The 19,310-nt window shown below is 37.4% G+C and overlaps 1 protein-coding gene across 2 annotated transcripts in view; it reads left to right on the plus strand.

Moving 5' to 3' along the window:
• LOC102863830 (RNA-binding Raly-like protein-like) overlaps positions 1-19,310 on the plus strand; it is a 973,734-nt gene that overhangs the window by 219,161 nt on the left and 735,263 nt on the right. The window contains exon 2 of one of the 2 annotated variants that reach the window (XM_006880506.1): positions 16-24. The exons of the other annotated variant lie outside the window; for it this stretch is intronic. The gene's annotated coding sequence lies outside the window, so the exon portion shown is untranslated. The remainder of the gene's footprint in view (positions 1-15; positions 25-19,310) is intronic. 2 annotated transcript variants of the gene reach the window in all.

Consider the following 19,310-nt stretch of genomic DNA (forward strand, 5'->3'; position numbering starts at 1 on the left):
ATGATCCACCTTGAGTTGGTTTTTGTGTATGGAGTGAGGTGTGGGTCTTGCTTGAGTCTTTTGCAGATATTTTTCCAATTTTGCCAACACCATTTTTTAAAAAGGCTGTCGTTTCTCCACTTCACTGATTTCATTTCCGTGTCAAAAATCAGTTGACCATAGATAGATCAATGGAATCGAATTGAGAATCCAGAGAGTCACTGAGTTGTATTCAGTAGAGTAGCAACAAATTTGATTCGTATATCAGATGCTCAGTTATCTATTCTTTCAGACTTCTCTTAGCATAACCATATTGCCCAAGTTTTAGCCAATTTCCATAGTATAAAACAACAAAATCTAAACTAAAAACCAACCAGCCAACCAAAACCACATAATAAAAACACCACCAAAACCCAACCTACAAACAAACAATAAAACCACCCCAAACTCACTGTTATAGAGTCCCAAGTGACTCATAACTGACCCTCCAGCAGATATTTTTGAGACTAAATCACATGAGAGGAAGAGGTCCATCATTCTCTCCTAGGTAGGTACTGGTGAGTGAAAACTGCCAAAGACCATCTTGGGGTTTGTTGCACAAATTCCTATTGGCTGTGCCATCAGAGCTCCCTAGAACCAGAGCCTGAACCTCATTTCATTTCACTTGGATCCCAAGTGTTCTGTGCAGTACCTTACACCTACCATGCCTCTTCACTGCTACAGCAACAGATCAGAGAACTCACCCAGAAATACATAATTGCTGTATTCTGGACTGTAATAACAAGTTGTAGCAAGAATTTTGCTAATGATTTTAATCAGGGATTACTTTTCATTGAATCAGAACTAATATAGAGCTGATTCTTCTTCAGGTTACATTTATTTTTTTTTTTTTTTGGAAAAATGGAACTCATATGGTGAAAACTTTCACAAATTACAAGAACTTTTATTTTTTAAAAGACAGTGAATAGCTGTATATATAGACTGTATTCTTCTATGGTTTTATGTTTCTTAGAAGTTATTTTACCCAGCAAATACCTTCTTAGTTAACCAAGTGAAAATTATTTAAAATGAAGATAAGCTCCAACTGAAAACTTTTAATATAATTGCTTCTGTTATAAAGCTATGCAGAAGCAGTTATTGAGTGCTATTATACAAGATTTCTGGTTTTGTGGCTAGATTGATTCTTAGTATTTTGCCCATGAATCCAAGATTTGCATTTTGTTTCTTGTTTGTATATGTTCTTTGGAAAACAATATGGCCTGTAGCTGATTTTAGTGCTGCATTGATCTTCCTGGAGTCCTTTGAGATCAAATGAGCCAGTGAAAGAGTGAGTTATCAGGTAAACAATTGAATCAAACCGTAGATGGATTCCTACAGATTCAGAGTATTGGTACCTCTCACCCACCTCACTGAGACTGAATCAATGTCAACTCTTACCTATCCTATTTAGCATAGTAGAACTGGGCTCTAGAATTTCCAGACCTGCACATTTTGACAAACGCAGGCCACGTCTTTCCCTCAGAGTGTCAGGTGAATCCAGTCTTCCAACCTTTTGGTTATCAGCCAAGCACTTTTAACCATGGCCCTGTAAACTCTCCTGATAGTGCATTAAGAAGCCCCACACACCATTTACTATAGCAAAAAGCCCCTTTTCATTAAGTAGGCATTTTATTATTGTGACAATGCTGTGCAATAAGCAAAGCACACGTAAAACCTCTGCTGGAAGATGGCTAAGAATAATTAGGGTCATGTAGTTTTGTGGGAACTAAAATACTATAATTGGAAGGGAGAATTTTGAGTACTGTTGAAGGAGAAAAATCGATAAAAGTGCTGTTTTCTCTGCTCAAAAGAGCTTTTTTTCAGCTACCTTTGTTCAGTGGTAAAATGGAGTTATTATGGAGCAGAAAATTACCAAGGGCTCTGAGGACAGCTATTAGGGATATACTTGAAGCCACATTGTGACTTGAAGGGCTAGTGAGGAATAGTGGGGAGAGAAGGTTACATTATTAGTTTTGAAACAAAGTATGTAGTTAGAGGCATAATAAATACCTAAAATAATTTATTCTCTTTTGTTTTATATGGACTACTCTTCCTTTGAATTTTAAATATCATACAGTCTCACATTAATTAAAATGCTTATATATGACAAACCCCCAATAAAAACACATCGGTTTTGAGTCAGTCTTAACTCATGAAGACCATGTTAGGACACAATAGAGCTTCATCATTGGTGTTTATTTATTAGGCTGTATCCATTATAAAAACTGACTGCTGCATCATTCTTCCTCAGAGTGGCTGGTGAATTTGAACTATCAAAATTTTGGTTAGCAAGTAGGCTTTTAGCTGCTGCACATAAGGGCTCCTTTTAATTAAAATCCAGCCCAGCTGCTGTGTAATTGGTTCTAACTCAGAGAGCCCTCCATTGTTTATCTAAGGTTGTTATCTTTGTGATAGGACATTGACCATGTTTCTACCTCAAAGAAGCTGAGGGACCTGAACCTATGACCTTTTGGTGAGCAGCACACTTTACTTATTATGCCACCAGAACTCCTTTCATATATGGTAGCCAATTTAAATAAGTTTAATAAATGTTTAATACTACTATGAATCTGTTTAAGTAAGTAAATATTTTATTAAGGGTATTCTAAATTTTTAAAGTAATACCCTAAATAGATCAATAACGAAAAAAGATTTAAAATATGAGCTCTGTGTACCATATTTATTAACTGAAACTGGTCATGTATTCACACAGTGTATGCCTTAGGTTATTTTGTATTCATATCTGTTTTGATTTGAATGTAAACATGGTATTTGGGCTACCATTTAGAAAGACATTTAATTTTTTCTTATTCGGCTTAGAGTTACAGAATTCCATAGTAGGAAAGAATTGGAATCCACACAGGGATATAATTTATTGCTATTAAATAATATTCCATGGACTTTGCATTACCCCTAGAAAGTAACTATTAACTGTTCTTTACTATCTCCATTTTCCAAGAGTCATAACTACTTTACCTCTATTTTCCAAATATCATGATTATTAAGTTGCCCGCTTCATCTCTGGACAATCTCTAGCCAGCCTCTGTGTAATTTGTGCTTTTCTTGGAATCTTCTTCCTAGTTGTTCTTGTTATGTCTCTTAAGATTAACTTTTTTTTTCTTCTGTTCTGTCATGATGTGCCATGATTGCATTACAACTTTATTAGAAAATTCGGAAAATGCATGATACTGTTAAATACTTAGAAATACGTATTTTGCATATAAGTTTATAATAGTAAACATTGTTGATGTTTAATAAATTAGTTATATTTGCAATTTATTCCAAAACTGAAGATGTTAAATTTATAAAGACTAAATGGAATGAGAGTGAAAAGTGGGCAAGGTGACCTAGAGGAGTTAATTTAGTTGCATTAAATGATTTACCTCTTCAGATAGAGATATATATTTATAAGCCTGACTTTTACCCCACAGGGGAGAAGGAACACTTACTGTCATGACCTTTCCCCCCATTAAGAAAGTTTCACCCAGTAATATATTTTAAATTTAATTATTCTTTCTGTAGTGAAACTATTGAAACTATTTTTCTTTTCTCGTCAATTTACTTATCCCAGTCCTAGTAATGAAAATTTGCTTGTGCCAAGACCAGAGAAGATTAGCCCCATACTCTTCTTGCTTTTGAAGAACTGTCTGGCAGTGTTTTTAACAGTGCGAAAACTCAGTGTTAACTTAGTCTATGTTACCTTAGTCTACTTGAACATGATGCCTTTTCGTTCATCATTCTCATTTATGTAAACTGAGATTACGAGGAATAAAAGAATTATAATGGAAATCAAGCAACTGGTGGTACAAAAATTGTGGTTACTGTGAAGAAAAAAGTTTTAAAATATTGACATGCCACATTTGAATTAAAGTATAACTTTAATATACTGGTTGGTTCACTTATGAGGAGGGAATCAGATTTCACCAGGTGAAATGTGTATGCAATGGGACAGGAGAGAAAAGTTTTATTCCTGAGGAGGGCAGACATGAGAAGATGCTGAATTTCGGGTTTGGGATTTTGGAGTCATTCCTGAAAGGTGTTGAAGACGCACAGTGGAGGCAAACCTGAATGGGCATTTCCAGGAAAAGGTCTAATGGTTTTGTCTATATTACTTGAGGATATTTTCAAATAAGCAGTTAGATGGGTTGATGCTTTGTAATTTAAAGAGTCTTAGTGGTATGATGGATAAGGTTTTGACTGCTAAACAAGAAGTCAGTGGTTCTCACCTACCAGTTATTTTGTAGAGAGGGAGAAAAATGGGACAGTGTGCATCTGTAAAGATGGATATTCTATGGGACAGTTCTAGCTGCCCTTAGGGTCACAATGCTGCTATTGTTGTTAGATGCTGTCCAGTTGACTCTGACAACTATCAACACTATGAATCATTATTAGTTGAAGCCAATTCAGAGATAATAGTGTTTGTTTGCTTAGAGTTTATTTTTAGGATGTTTGCTGACTTTTACTCCCTTTTTTCAAATGACTCAATACTTTTGAGAGATTTTGCTGCCGCAATACAATTAACATGTGGTGGAGACTGGAGAATCTCAATCTCGAGTTATGTAACTACGGTGCTTAAAAAATATGTTAATGAGATACAAAGGTAGCTAATATCCATTGAAGTGAATTACATGGCAAGTAATCTTCCATTGTCATCCGATGCTCATTTATTTTGTCCTCACAACTCTGTAAGATCAGAGTGGCTCAATTTTCATGAAATGAAACACAGGCATGGTTATGTTACGTCATTTTCCATCTTGTCCACCTGTCATACTAGACTGAGTTTGAACAACGGAACTTGAATTGCAAAACTGACACATTTTCTGCTCAACAAGAAAATGATAAATTCTTTTGTAAGCTCAAAAATAGTTAATACAAATAGTATATTTCACAAAAACTCCAGCCAGCCACGATACTGATCACCTAATCTTGGCAAATCCCGTTCATCCTTTGTCATGAACCTAGTGCTTTGAGAGTGATAGTCATCTCTATTCCCTGAAATCACGTCAATCTTTCAAAGCTGACAAAAATATTTTCCTCCTCTCTGGGTGCAAACGTGGGAAATAAGGGCTTGTTCTCTTCGTTTGCTCTAGCTTTTCTTTCTTTCTTTCTTTTTTTTTTTTTTCATACAGCACAAGGGGCACCACTGAGATGCTCTAACCCAAAGAGCCCTCAGAAACCAGGCAAAGAGGTCTCAGCTTTTCTGCCCTTATTTAGGCTCCTGAACGGCCCTGAACTACGGGCTGCATCCCATGGCAACTCATACACACGCCTCCCCATAGTCCGCATGCACTCTTATTACCACATGTGTACACAATTCTTCTATAAAAGTCTTATTGAGACAACAACTATTTATTGAGTCCATACTATGTGCTACCAGAGCTCTGCTAGTGTTCAGTAGGCAGTTTCACTGCTAACCCACAAGTGGTGTCTCCCTCCTGGTCTGAACGCCCCAGTATCTCTACAGGAGGAAGATGGGCAGATTCTTCCCATGCAGTTTATAGTCTTCCAGAAAATCGACTGGAGCACCAACTCTGAGTTGGTTCATGGCAATAAGTTTTGAGTTACTGTGTGTCAGAATGTCTTGTAGGTATTGGGAGATATAAAGACTTGATTCCAAGCTTCCATAGAGTGTCTTGGAAAAAGACATCTTGCTGGGAAAAGTACAGGCTCTTTGAAAGTGAAAACTGACAGAGATAAACCAATATAGTGACTGCACCAGTGGATTTGAGTACCGTGAAGATCTTTAGAACAGAGCAGCTTGTGATACGGTTTTGATCTGTTGTTCAGAGGGTCTCCATGAGTCTTGGTAAGTTTCATGGCATATAACAACAAAGACATAGAGCATCCATTGTTTTATACTCATCATTCAGACCACTCCAGTGAGTAATTTATTGTGTCTTAATTGTAAGTATATGTATTTCATCTTCTAGACTGTCTCAGGACAGGGCAGACTTCAGAGCTATTGTACATAGGGTCGCTATGAGTCACAGGTGACTTGGCAACATATAACAACAACAACAACAACTAGACTTGAAGCTCATGTAGCACATGGGTTGCACTTTACTCATTTGCTGTGTCATGCACAGACCAGCAGCAACCACCAAACTGTTCCCAGTGCATCCCTTCTTTCCCCATTCATTTTATAATCACAGGCATGAGATATATAATTTCATAAAATCTGTTCCTCCATAAGAAAAATTCCAGCTGTGCCAATGTTTATACTATTCCTGTAGCTGAAAAATGTCATCGAATTTCTACTTTTAGAAATGCAGATTTGTGATTAATCAATGAGTCACTCAGAAAGTATGAATCATTCTTTGGTCATAGGGCATGCTGAGGTTTGTTATAATGCTGCAAGACAGAACACTCACTGCCTTTCCAACTTAAAAAAATACACTTCAAACAGCATCAGTGAGAGCTCTAACAGTTGTTTCTCTTAGTGGAGATAATGATGTTGAGAATATTTTGCTAGTTTTTATTTAGAAGTTACCTAAAATGAAATACAGATATTTATTTTTTTAATGTGTTATATCTTTTATTGATGTATTAGAAACATCTAAATATTTCCATTACATGGGTTTTGATAACACCTTTGAGCACATGGTCCACTTAAGACTCAGTTATAACACTGCAGTGAATTGGTTCAAGCAGCACACATACAGAAATACAGATATTTCTATCTGTATCATATGAAGTGTCATAAAATACCATTTTTCACAATTTTGTATTAATGGATATGAGTAAGAGACTTAAAATGCAAAAAACAGCCACATTGTCATTAGCCATCTTAGCATACACTAGTTGCCCGTTACTAAAAATGGCTTTTCTGTAGGTCTTTATTTATAAGCTCTCTAGAAGCATGGGCCCTTATCATATTTTGCTTTGTTATTGTTGTTGTGTGCCAAGAGTTAGAACTGACCCATAACTGACCTCTAGCGGGTTTTCAGAGGCAGTTAATCACAAGGAAAGAGACTGCCCATCCTACTCCCACAGAGCAACTGGTGGCCTCGAACCGCAGGCCTTCGGCACTGCCACACAGCTTCTTGCCACTTGTTGTTGTTCTTGTTATAATGCTGTCAAGTCACTTATGACCCTATGTATAATAGCCTTGAAACCTGCTCTATCTTGTACCAACTTTATTGTCTCTGACACATTCACCCTCATTACCCCAGTCACTGAATCCATTCATCTCTTCAGCGGTCTTCCTCTTTGGCTCTGTCCCTCCACCCTTCCACCGAAATACTGTTCATTGAAGTTAACTGAATAAATTCTCAGAAACAATGTTAAAAATTGTGATTTAATATAATAATAATAATTTGCCCTTGGACTAATTGAAAGTCTTACAGATTAATGTGCTTGTCACTATTCTAGAAGGCACATCAACTAAATTTACTGGGAAAACTTTGTAAACCAATTATGGGTAACTGAGGCCCCAAAGACCATTTTAACATGGTTTCTTTTAAAAATATGATACAAAAAAGTTATTCTCAGATCATGAAAATGTATTTTTATTGACTCCTTTTGCTATGTGATGCACTTGGGTATAAATACCATACAATATGAACCAAACCTCAAAAAAATTCCTCTTTTGACTTTTTCTTTCTCTCCCTAGTCTAATCATTAAAGCTATCCCCAACGCCCTTTTGAAAATCTTCAGAACTCAAGCTCTACCTCCAGCCATTGCCTGTTCCAATTTTCCTCCTCTGATATCTTAACTTTTCTTTTTCTATGGCATATAATTCATTCTTATGTAAATAAATTTAGCCTTTCAAAAATTCATCCAATTTCCTCTACATTAAATGTTTAAATAAGTACAAAAAGTCCTTGGAATCAAGGTGAGCAGACAAAGACTTCTTCATAGAGGATGGGGACAGCCAAAAGCTTGCATCTATTTATACTTTGGTATATTGTTCTTTGTCACACCGAGAGTTTAGCCTTTTAATTTACTTCTGGTCCATTGGAAAGGCCATCTCAATAGGACCTTAAATGATGGCTTTACTTGAGTAAAATTACCACTTTCTTAGGAAAAAACCTTAGCTTTGTAATGAATACTAATTTTTGTCAGCTTACTAAGAACACTTATTTTTTATATCCATCAAATGTATATAAAATCAGTGTGTGAAATCAGAATAGTTTATTTTCTGTTGAAAACACAAGTTTCAAGAGAACTGGGCTTTTTGGGGATATTTTTAGTTCATTTCCTCCATTGGGAGGACCTAGATAGAGAGTTCAATTTTATCCTCAGAAAGTGGTTTATTAAGACTAGAATTATATCAAGGGAGGGTAACAGGTTTGCTCTTCTGTGCGTTCTCCTGGTATCAATTAAGCACTTAGTCTGAAACAAGCATTCGGCAGGGAACAATGCTCATTATATAACATTAACTGCCCTCATGAAGCTTCCTGAAATGAAGGCGACAAACCTTAAAATTCTCTTTTCTCTCTCTCTCTCACAGACACACACACACACACACACACACACACACTCACAGTTGAAGGACTATCAGAGTGTTTCCTGAGAATGAATTTTTTTTCCCTAAAGGTGATGTTTTTAAGCTGATTTCATCTGAAGGTCACTGTGAATTTTTCTGCCAAAGTGATTTGTTACATGTGTTAGGGTTATCATGTGATTGATATTGTATAATTAGAATTTAAGAATTTACTTGAAGCAGGAGAATGGTGTTTTGGTGTGTGGTTTTTTTTTTCTCCCCCGTATGTTCACATTTGTATGTTAAAAAGTTATTTCATTGGTTAGGGACTCTAGGACTGAAGGAAAATTGAGTTAAATTAAGAAGCTATAGCAGATAATGCAAATAGTATATGATGATTACTTATTTAAGACAGTGAGAAGAGAAAATGAAAAATATAGATGAATATGCATGCAGTTCTGATCCCCCAAGTCAACAGTATTTGGCGATTTATTGGATATGAAAGTTGGTGGTTAGTGATAAAGATTACTTGAAAGTCATTGACATCAGTGCTTGAGTAGATAGTAGTATGGAGAATGATAAGCCGTTTTGGAGATAAAGTATTAAATTTGGTTTTATAAAAATTACAAATAATTTAGGCTGCATAAGATACAAATGACTCTCATTTATGCACAGGCTTTCCCACTTTTGCCATAAATCAAGGTTAGGTGTTTTACCCTTTTATTTCATGTTGTTGCCTTTTTGTCCACAATTGGCTATAAATAGATGTTACATACTTATTGAAGGCAAGAGCATGGCAGAGGAAAATCTCAACCAACTCACTTGGATTTGCTTCTCTTTTGTAGAATCTCCATATTCCTAGTAAAAGTGCAGACTTGTACATGGGTTGGAATCCTGGTGGAGTTTTCTTTGGAGAGTGGTGTGGAATGTACAATTATTAGATGTGCACCTTTGTCCTTCACGGTCCAGGAAGACACTTCCTGGACTTTACTAAAGGCCAGCAGTGCCCTCAATCACTGTGACAAGCAAATTTCCAGGAAAAAATGTGTAATCAAAATACTATAGATTAGATTTGGGAATGTAAGATCAACAGAAAGCCAGGAAAGATTGATTTCTTTGAGTTTGATTGGCATCTTATGTGTTTCCTAATTCTGCCTGTAGTCATTACAGGCGTTCACTACAAAGTTAAATTAAAGATTACTCTCCTTATGTTTCTCGCCTTAGGAGTCTAATTAATTCTGTTCTGGATAACACTAATTGTAATGTTAAGGTTTCCCAGGGAAATCTTGCCCAATGTCTCGTGCCTTGAGCACCAGAGAAATGTGTGCTGGATATTTCAGAGTGAAATTTTTTTTAAGAAAATGCAAACAAAAATCAAGCAACACAAACTTATAAATTTATGTTTCCCAAACTTACAGAAGAAATGTCTGATTTACATTTTTTAATGCACAAATTTTTCTTACAATATGGTGGTTTTAAAACATTTACTAGCTTCTATATGTTGTTGGTGGTGTTATTACTGCATAACATCAAGTTGGAACCAACCCATAGCTGACTCCCCAGCGGCTTTTCAGAGACATGGGAGGAGAGTGCTCCTCCTTCTCCCCTGGAGAAGTGGCAGATTCAAACCACGTACTTTCAGGATTGAAGCACAGATTTTTACCACTAGGCAGACAATATTAATATTGAACTAGAAGACTAGTTTTTCAGTTATGTTTTCTCTTGATAGTGTGACTCATCGCATGTTTTTGTTTATGGCTAATTTTCATTACGATTAAAAGAAGTAATTTCTTTTGAGGATGATTAGTTGGATAATGCAAAAAGCCGAAATCTAATTAGTGGATTCAAGGTTAATTTCACTACAGTTTTAGTGTTTGATTTTTTTTCTTCTTCAATATGAACGTTGTGTGTATGATCTTCTTTTGATTTAGAGTTGTTGTTATGTGCTGTTAGGTCAGAAGCGATTTAGAGCTGACCATTGAGTAGATTTTCAGAGGCAGTAAGTCACAAGAAGAGATCACGTCTTTCTCCCACAGAGCTGCTAGCAGATAGAAACTCTTGCTTTGGGTTGGCAGTGCAACACCTTACAGACTAATACATGAATGCTATTTAAGGAAAAATGAACCGTTTTAGATATTACTTGTTGCAACTGATCCTAGAGTATGTTGTTGCTGTTATGTGCCATGAGTCTCTTGTGACTCATAGCGACCCTACATTCAACAGCTCTGAACCCTGCTCTGTCTTGAGCCAGTCTCACTGACTCCAACATACCTACCCCAATGCCCTAGTTACTGTATCAACCCATCTCATGCAGGGTCTTCCTCTCCTCCGTTGTCCCTCCCCACTTCTGAGTATGTTGTCCTTCTCCAAGGATTGGTCTCTCCTGGCCACAGGTCCAAAGTATGTGAGACAGAACCTCACAATCCTAGCCCCCAAGGTGACTTGGTTTAACCCCCTCCAAGACAGACCTATTTATTTTCGTGGCTGTCCGTGGTATGTTCAAGACTCTTCTCCAGCACTACAACTCAAGGGCATCGATTCTTCTTCTGTCATCCTTAGCCATTGTCCAGCTCTTTGATGTATAGCAAGTCATTGCAAAGACCTGGATTAGGCACATCTTAATCTCTAGACTGACGTTGTTGCTTTTCAGTACTCTGGAAAGTGTCCTGACAGCAGATTTCTCTAGTGCAGTTTGTCTGACTGCTGGTGCCAAAAGTGTTCCTATAATATGAGAACCCCAAATCCTTGTCACCCAGTAAGGTAAATATGGTCTGAGAACTCCCAATAATTTATTTGCTAGACAGTAAGCATGAATTTTTATATTATCCTAATCAGAGCTGTTTTGAAACTTAAATGAACTTATATTCACTTAAAAATCCTCTGCTTGTAGAAAGAGATTGACATATTCAAGAACATTCTAATGAGGTTGGCATAGTCAAGAAAGTTCTAATGCATTTTTCATTCCAGTACAGAGAGAAGAGAATAAAATGAGGCAATACCATAAACATCTGTTCTTAATATTGAGTGTATGTAGGAAAAGAGAAAGAAAAGGGCACAAAATATACTGTAAAGTAAGGGATTTGAGATAGATGTAAAGAAATGTTTCCTTGTGTGGAAAGTAATTGCACTTTGGGAAGATTTATTAAGTGAGGTTGTGGGATTTTTTGAAATCTTTAAAAATAGAATACATTTTAGTGTCTCTGGGGAGGTATGAGGTATGCCTGCAGGCATTGAGTGTGGGGATGAATTAGATTCATTGCTATGGTCCTTTCACACCAACAATTCTATGAATCTGTAGAGGACAATAAAATTGGATAATTCTCTCTGAGTTCTTCAGGGAGTAAGATTTCTAGAGTGCTTTTCCTCCCAGTTCATCAGTGCCAACATTCTATCTTGCATTCGACTATTTTTCAGATACCAACCCTGAGCAATGAAAAATGCTAATGTTTTGCTACTTTAAGAAATCTTTTTTTTAAAGCTTCATTTTTAGTGTCTCTTTTCTAAAACAGAAGGAACTTGGGGTCCTGTTGTTAGGAATTCTGTTGGAAAATCTTGGATTCCTTTATCTGCTGAATCAGAGAAAAAAGGGCACAGATTGTGATTTAAACATAGATATGAGATAATGATGTATATCTTTAATCAGAAAGATGAAATTAGCTTCCCACTTTGGGTGAGCATATTCCATCAGAGTTATGTATCTTTGGCGGTCCAGCTACCTGGAATTCGTTCAAGCCTGTGGCTCTGCTGGAAATGAGGTAGCGGACACACAGGTCAGAGTCACAGAGAACCAGAAAGTTGGGAAGTGGCCCAAGTCCACTCACCAGGGAAACATTGGAAGAAATTGGACAGAGAAGAAAGTGGGACAAGCAGAGCTGAGCTTGGTGCCGGGGAGTGTGGCCTGGCTGCGCTAGAGTCTCAGAGATTCCAGCCACATATCATGGACATCAAAGAAGAAAGTTGCAGCCCTGGCTCCTCTGAAAAGCTCACAGCTTCCTTTTTCTCACTTTTATATCCGCTGATGTAATTCTTATCAGGTTTAAAATGGAAAGCAGAAGCAGGTCAGGCTGACTCATGCTCACATGACAAAATTGAGAAGGAGGGGTTAAGCAGGAACCAAAGCGTGAAGACAGATGCCATTCTAAACCTAAGGGATAGTGTCTGAGAGAAACCAAAGAGCAAACATTAAGAAAATGGATGCTGTGAAGAAAGCGCTCAGCTCAAGTGTGAGAGCAAGTGCAAGTGAAGATGCGGCCGTGAACTGTGTCAGGTTCAAGTGCTTGGTGGTGCAGGATATGCTCCTGATTTGGGACAGCACACATACAAGTTGGATTTCAAGTTATGCCCCACACTGGCTGTGCAATTTCAAGAAGATACTCAATCTCTGTTTCTTCATCTGTAAAACTCAAAGACTAATTTCTATTTTCCAGCAAAGGGTTGTATTTAAAATCAAACCATCTATGTGCCGGGCAGGCAATAGAGAATCAATGACTAGTAAAGGCCATTGAAACCTTGACATTTTAGTGGATGAGTGAGCATTCTTTCATAGTTTCAGTCATTCAGTAGAAATTGGTTGAATCGATACAGAATGTTAGAGACTAACATGTGCACTAATTCTTAAATTGTCTCAGCCTTGCTAACCCACCTTTTGAATACAGATCACTAGCAGTAAGATATTAATTAGTGTTGTGCAGACTCAAAAGAGGAAAGCACCAAGGTGGAATTGGAACTGAGGTACAGAAGAGAATTTACATCCAAATCAAGTAGTTCTTATTGAGACTGGATTGGTTTCTGGAATCTCAGTAACTTGCATTCTTTTGATTATTCCCTGTAGAGGATTGTTTGATCTCCGGTAACAGATTTGTAACTGATACCACTGTGGAAATTGTAGAAATACTGAAAGCTACCTTATAGGTGGATAGTTGCACAACAAATTTTATCTTAGTTTAGGTGGTGGTTGTTATGTGCCATCGAGTCGCTAAACGCCGTTCTATCCTGTGCCAACCTCGCCATCTCAAACACACTCATTCCCGCCACTCCACTCACAGAATCGATCCATCTCATCGAGGGTCTTCCTCTTCTGTGCTGCCCCTCCACTCCCCCAAACATGATGTCCCTTTCCAGGGACCAGTCCCTCCTTGCAACATGCCCAAATTATGTCAGACGAAGCTTCAGAATCCTTTGACTCCAAGGAGCTGTCTGGCTTCACCCTCTCCAGGACAAACTCGTTTGTTCTAGCAGTCCAGTAAAATAATCCTGAGGAATTAGGACTAGGATATTTGTTATTCCAGTTACCCCTTACATAATTGTAGGATGCAATAGGGAAATAAAAAATCCAAAGCAGGGTGATTGGAAGAGCAGAGGAAAAATCCTCCTGATCAAAGATGATGAAGTAGAGCTTACAAGGAAGTTCATGGAAAGATATTACCTCCATGTCTGTGATGGGCGTGAAGTCACTGTCTATCAGCTGAGCAGGGATCTGGGGAAAAGCTGCATGGAAGGCAGGTGTAAACCAGTGCAAGCTGAGCTCTTTAAGGACAAATGTGAAAACATGAAGACAAACTCAGATTCCTCATTCAAATTGTAAGGCACTGCTCATTTCTATCTCTGTGTCTACCTTAATGTGGAATTATCAGCAGAGAAAAAAAAATGGATCTTTCAGATCTACAGGTTATTTAATTTAGGACTTGGAGATATGGATAGTGGTTAAAATGGTCAAAAGGAGGAGTTTTGATGAACCTAAAATTGGTTAGGGAGTTCTGGTGGCATAGTCAGCAGGCAGTTGTACTAACCCAAAGACCATGCTGCTTTTGCTATTAGAATCCACTAGTAGCTCTGTGAGAGAAAGATGGACAGTCATCTCCCAAGTGATTTAGCTTTGGACACCCAGTGGAGGGACAGCTATCACTCTGTTGTGACTCAATGGCAATGAGTGAGTGAGTGAGGGCTTTGATTGCCCTCCACACCAGTTAGATGAGGTGACAGATCAGGGGTAGAGGTTAGGGTTAGGGACACAATTTTATGGGTAGAGGAAGGGATGGGTAAAGGAAATGGGAAGGAGATATTGTGAAAAATAATATATATACATTTTGTAAGTAAATTAGTATGAAATAAAAATTGTGGGACCCTATGATTATCCCCCTGTCCATCGTCATCACTCTGTTCCTCCCTCCTCTCCTCAGATCCTTATACACATTTTACTAGTTATCTATTTCTACAATACTGATCTTACACAGTATTTATCCTTATAGGACTGATTTAATTCACTTAGCATAATGCTCTCCTGAACCTCCCAAGTTAGGTAATGATTTTCAGAAGGATTGCTCCTGCATGCTGCATAGTATTCCTTCATGTGAATGTACCATAATTTCTCAATCCACTTGACGTGGTTGGACATTTGGGTTGTTTTCATGTTCTTGGGATGGTGAATAACATTGGTATACAAGTCGTTTTTGCCTCAGTTCCCAGGGTATATTTCACCCTCTCACCCCAGTAGCAGTGGCAAAGTTTAACAGGACAGCAAGTAATAAATGTTGAAGAGGATGTGGAGAGATAGGAACCCTTATATACTGTTGGTGGGATTATAAAATGTTACAAATACTGTTAAAGTATGTTTTAGTCGTTAAATGTGTCTCTTGTGCCTTTCTGTAAACAGCCCCTTGGTGAGGTGTTGTAGTGACAGGGCCAGGGATAAGTAATGAAATAGGATTGGTACAGTAAGTTCTTTGGAAATGTTTATTAAATATAAAAATAAATTAACATATAAACAGGTAAAGCAGTGATTCCTAAAACAAAACAGTGAAATCAGTTACTATCAAGTTACTTTGGGCCCATAATCATCTGATAAACACCAGAGTAGTACTGGGGGTACTTAATATAGAGCACTGAGTGGCTAATTTTGTTTCTTAAATATATTTCCAGTCATTTCTTTTGAAGTGTCTCTAGTTAGACCTGAACTGCCAATATTTGATTTTTAAAGGATTCTGAGTCTTTAATTTAGGGGACTGGTGGTGCAGTAGTTAAGTGCTCATCTACCCACCAGATGTTCACCACAGGAGAACGCTGTGGCAGTCTGCTTTCTTAAATATTTATAGCTGGGAATCTGATTCAGCAGTTCTTTCGTATCTGTCCCACACATTTATCTGATTTCCTTTTAGAATAAAATACCAACTATTGTATTAAAAAAATAAAAACACAACTCTTTATTAGTTCTCGACATATATGTGATATTTTATATTTTACATAATGTTCCAACAGATTTTCTTTATATACTGTTGAAAAAAAATTTGCTTGTGTTTTTATACAATATAATTTTTTAAAAATTTTCAATGGGGTAGTAATTGCCTTTTACCTTTAAAATTGTGTTAAAAACCTAGAAATCAGTCCTAATCTATAAGATAAAACAGATTTATAACATTGCAGAACGAGTTTTGATCACAAGAATAAATGTATTGCCCAATATGTATAAAATAGAAAAGACAAAATGTTGATACTTACAACCCAACTTGTATTTTAAGTAAAAGAATGAAATAATTAAATTATTAAAAAGAAAATATGTACTAAAACTAAACACTCACAAATTTGAGAAAATAAAAGTGAATGTGTTTTGTTAAAACAGACAATGGTAGAATAGAGCTTAAGTATCAGTGGACTGTGTGCTAACAGAGGACTTGACATTATATTGAGCAGTGTGCTTGATAGCAAACATAGAAAGTGACTATAGGTTTTATGTAGAAAAAGAAGAACTCTCTGCAGAGAAACATTCAAATCATAGTATTAAAAATATGGATAAAAAATTATAGAAACCACAAATGCAGAAGTTATTAGAAACCCAAAGCATAGCTATTTGGCAGAGCCATACATTTGCAAGAGTTGTGAGGATATTTCTTTAGCTCTTCTGGATCCCACGCCGGCCAGCTGCCACCATTGGTGCTGGACACTGCCCGTGATTGCTCATTCCCTCCAAGGCTGCTTGCTGTCATTTTAAACCTCATCCTTTGTATCACTTGTTCCACATTCTTGGTCCCAAGTGATATCATGCTGATGGAGTGTTAGGGTCACATGTGTGTGCTACATGCCAGAGAGAGCAATTTTTAGAAACTGAAAATTCTAGTTTCTGATATGGGGGTAGGAACCCTTCCTAACCAAAATGTATAGGAAGGTGAGGTCTCCAGAACATTGTCAGGAAGTATTAGGCAGTCTTCAAAATGTCTATTGGACATTAAAAAAAAAAAAGCAAAAAAACAAACAAACTCCCATTGTAGATCTGGAATCAACTCGTAGCTAATACTCCAGTGGGTTTTTGGAAGCTATAATTACAGAAAGGAGACTGTCCATCTTACACTTGCTGTGATGTTGGTGGATTTGAACTGTCATGAGAGGCACAATTTTTGCTTTACTAGGTCAACTTCCTTTAAAAGAACACCATGATAGACAGGAAAAAGGTGTATGGCATAAGAGAAATAATTGCTCCACATCTCTGGTTATATTTTTATATATTTTTTTAAATCTGTAAGTTAAAGACTGACCAATGAATGATAAGTGGTTTAAACAAGCATGAGTTTTATGATAGAATGAGGCCATATTCTGAATAAAGTCAACAAACAAATGAAAAACCACTGAGATTCTCAACCAATGGGGTGAAAAATGGTAGGTTGTACAGAAAGAATTTTTAAAATCTTAAATAACTAAGAACATAACAGGTAGAGTAGTTTTACAACATGTCTGGTCAGGCTAATCTGATGATCACTCAGTGTTTACTTCTGTGATAAGAGCTCTTTACTGTATCCATGAACCTTAATACTAGTGATATATTCCTATTAAAACATTTTCACAAGAACACATAATAATAGGAACCTGGGGAAGACTAGGATCTAGTCTTTTCAGTTATTTGCAATAGAAGAATAGTATAAACCATACTGTAGAGTTTTGAGGGAAACATTTTACATAATATCCCTTGAAAAGAAAGCAACCTTAAGGATATTGTCTGAAAAGAACACCACATGGCTTATAATTAAGAAAGCAGAGCATCAGGGCTGTATCCTTTCTTCACGCCTATTCAATCTGTCTGTCAAGTAAATCTTCAAGATGCTGCAAGACTATGAAGAAGAATGTGGCATCAGGATCAGTGGAAGATGCACCAGGAACCTTTGTTATGCAGATGACACAATCATCTGAAGTGAGGAGGACTTGAAACACTTGCTCTATCTCAACATCAAAAAATGAAATTCTCACCACTGGACCACTGGCCTGTGAGGCAACATCATGATAGAGAAAAGACTGAAACTATCAACAACTTAATCTTATTTGAATTCATAATTAATTGATACCAGCAGTCTGGAGAGTACGAACTGTATTACTCTGTTAAGTCTGCAGTCTGGAACCTTTTCAAATTACTGAGGAGCGAAGATGTCAGTTTGAGTGTTAAGATGCACATTATCATGGTTTTGTCAATCACTTGCTATGTTATTGAGAGTTAGACAATACATAAGGATGACAAAAGAAGAACTGATGCCTTTGAACTGTGGTGTTGGAGAAAAATACTCAGTATCCTATATATGGAAAGCCAAAAGAACAAACAGATATGTCTTCGAGAAGGTGCAGCCAGAGTGCTGCATAGAGGGAAAGGTAATAAACTTTCATCTTACATACTTTGGGCAAGTGCTTGGAGAGGCTATTTTTGAAGAGGAACATCATGCTTGGAAAAGTGGAGGGTTGACAAAATAAAGACTCTCAACATATGGACTGACACTGTGACTGAAACAGTGGGCTCAGGTATGTCAGAGATTGAGATTAGCACAGGAAAGGATACGACTCAAATCTGTTGTTCATGTTGTTGATTGCCATAGAGTCGAGCACAGTTCACAGTGACCCTATGAACAAAAGACTGAAGCCTTTCTATAACTATCGTTGTTTCTCAAAGTTCATAGAGTTTCCAGAGGCGTGTTGTTTAGGAAGAGGATGCCACTCCTGCTTCCACACCTGTCTTAAACTGGGAGCTTCACCAAACGCTGTTCACTATGGGTAAGTGTAATGGCATTTGACACCCCAGTTGCACAGAGTTCAGCAATCCCAAGTTACCCCAGTACAGCAAATTGACAGAAGAGTGTTAAACCACTTAAAAGAATGTTACTACAAAATATAACAACAACCAACTTTTAACTATAAAGGCCCTCCATGAAGTCTTGTTGACTCTTAAAAAAAAGACTTAAATAAAAAATAACCCATATATGTGGTTGCTGATTTTTGTTATGTGCCATCGAGTCGCCTGTGACCCATAATGACCCTATGTACAGCATCTCTGAGCCCTTCCTTGTCCTGAGCCAGTTTTACCAATTCCGACACACCCACCCCCATCGCCCCAGTTACTGTATTTTTCCATCTCATCTAGGGTCTTCTTTTCCTGTGCTGTTCATCCACCCTTCCAAGCATGATGTCCTCCTCCAAGGACCGATCTCTCCTGGCCACGTGTCCAAAGTATGTGAGACAGACTTCAAAATCCTAGACTCCAAGGAGCGACTTAGTTTCACCCTCTCCAAGAGATATTTATTTGTTTCCTTGGCAGTCGATGGTATTTTCAAGACTTCCCTCCAGCACCAGAACTCAAAGGCATCAATTATTCTTCTGTCATCCTTAGTCATTGTCCAGCTCTCTGAAGCATAACAAGTAATTGCAAAGACCAGGGCCTGAATTAGGTGCACCTTGGTCTCTAGATTGACATTGTTTCTTTTCAGTACTCTGGAGAGATCTGTTGTTCATAAGGCCACTATAATAGTACTTGACTTGATGGCACATAAAAAGAGCATACAACAATTTGAGGAAAAATATATATAATTTTCCAATAATACTATTATATGTAGGTTTATAACT

The sequence above is a fragment of the Elephantulus edwardii genome, unplaced genomic scaffold (genome assembly GCF_000299155.1).
Source record: "Elephantulus edwardii isolate Elephantulus edwardi_28Jun2011 unplaced genomic scaffold, EleEdw1.0 scaffold00008, whole genome shotgun sequence".
In the NCBI taxonomy this organism is placed as follows: domain Eukaryota; kingdom Metazoa; phylum Chordata; class Mammalia; order Macroscelidea; family Macroscelididae; genus Elephantulus; species Elephantulus edwardii.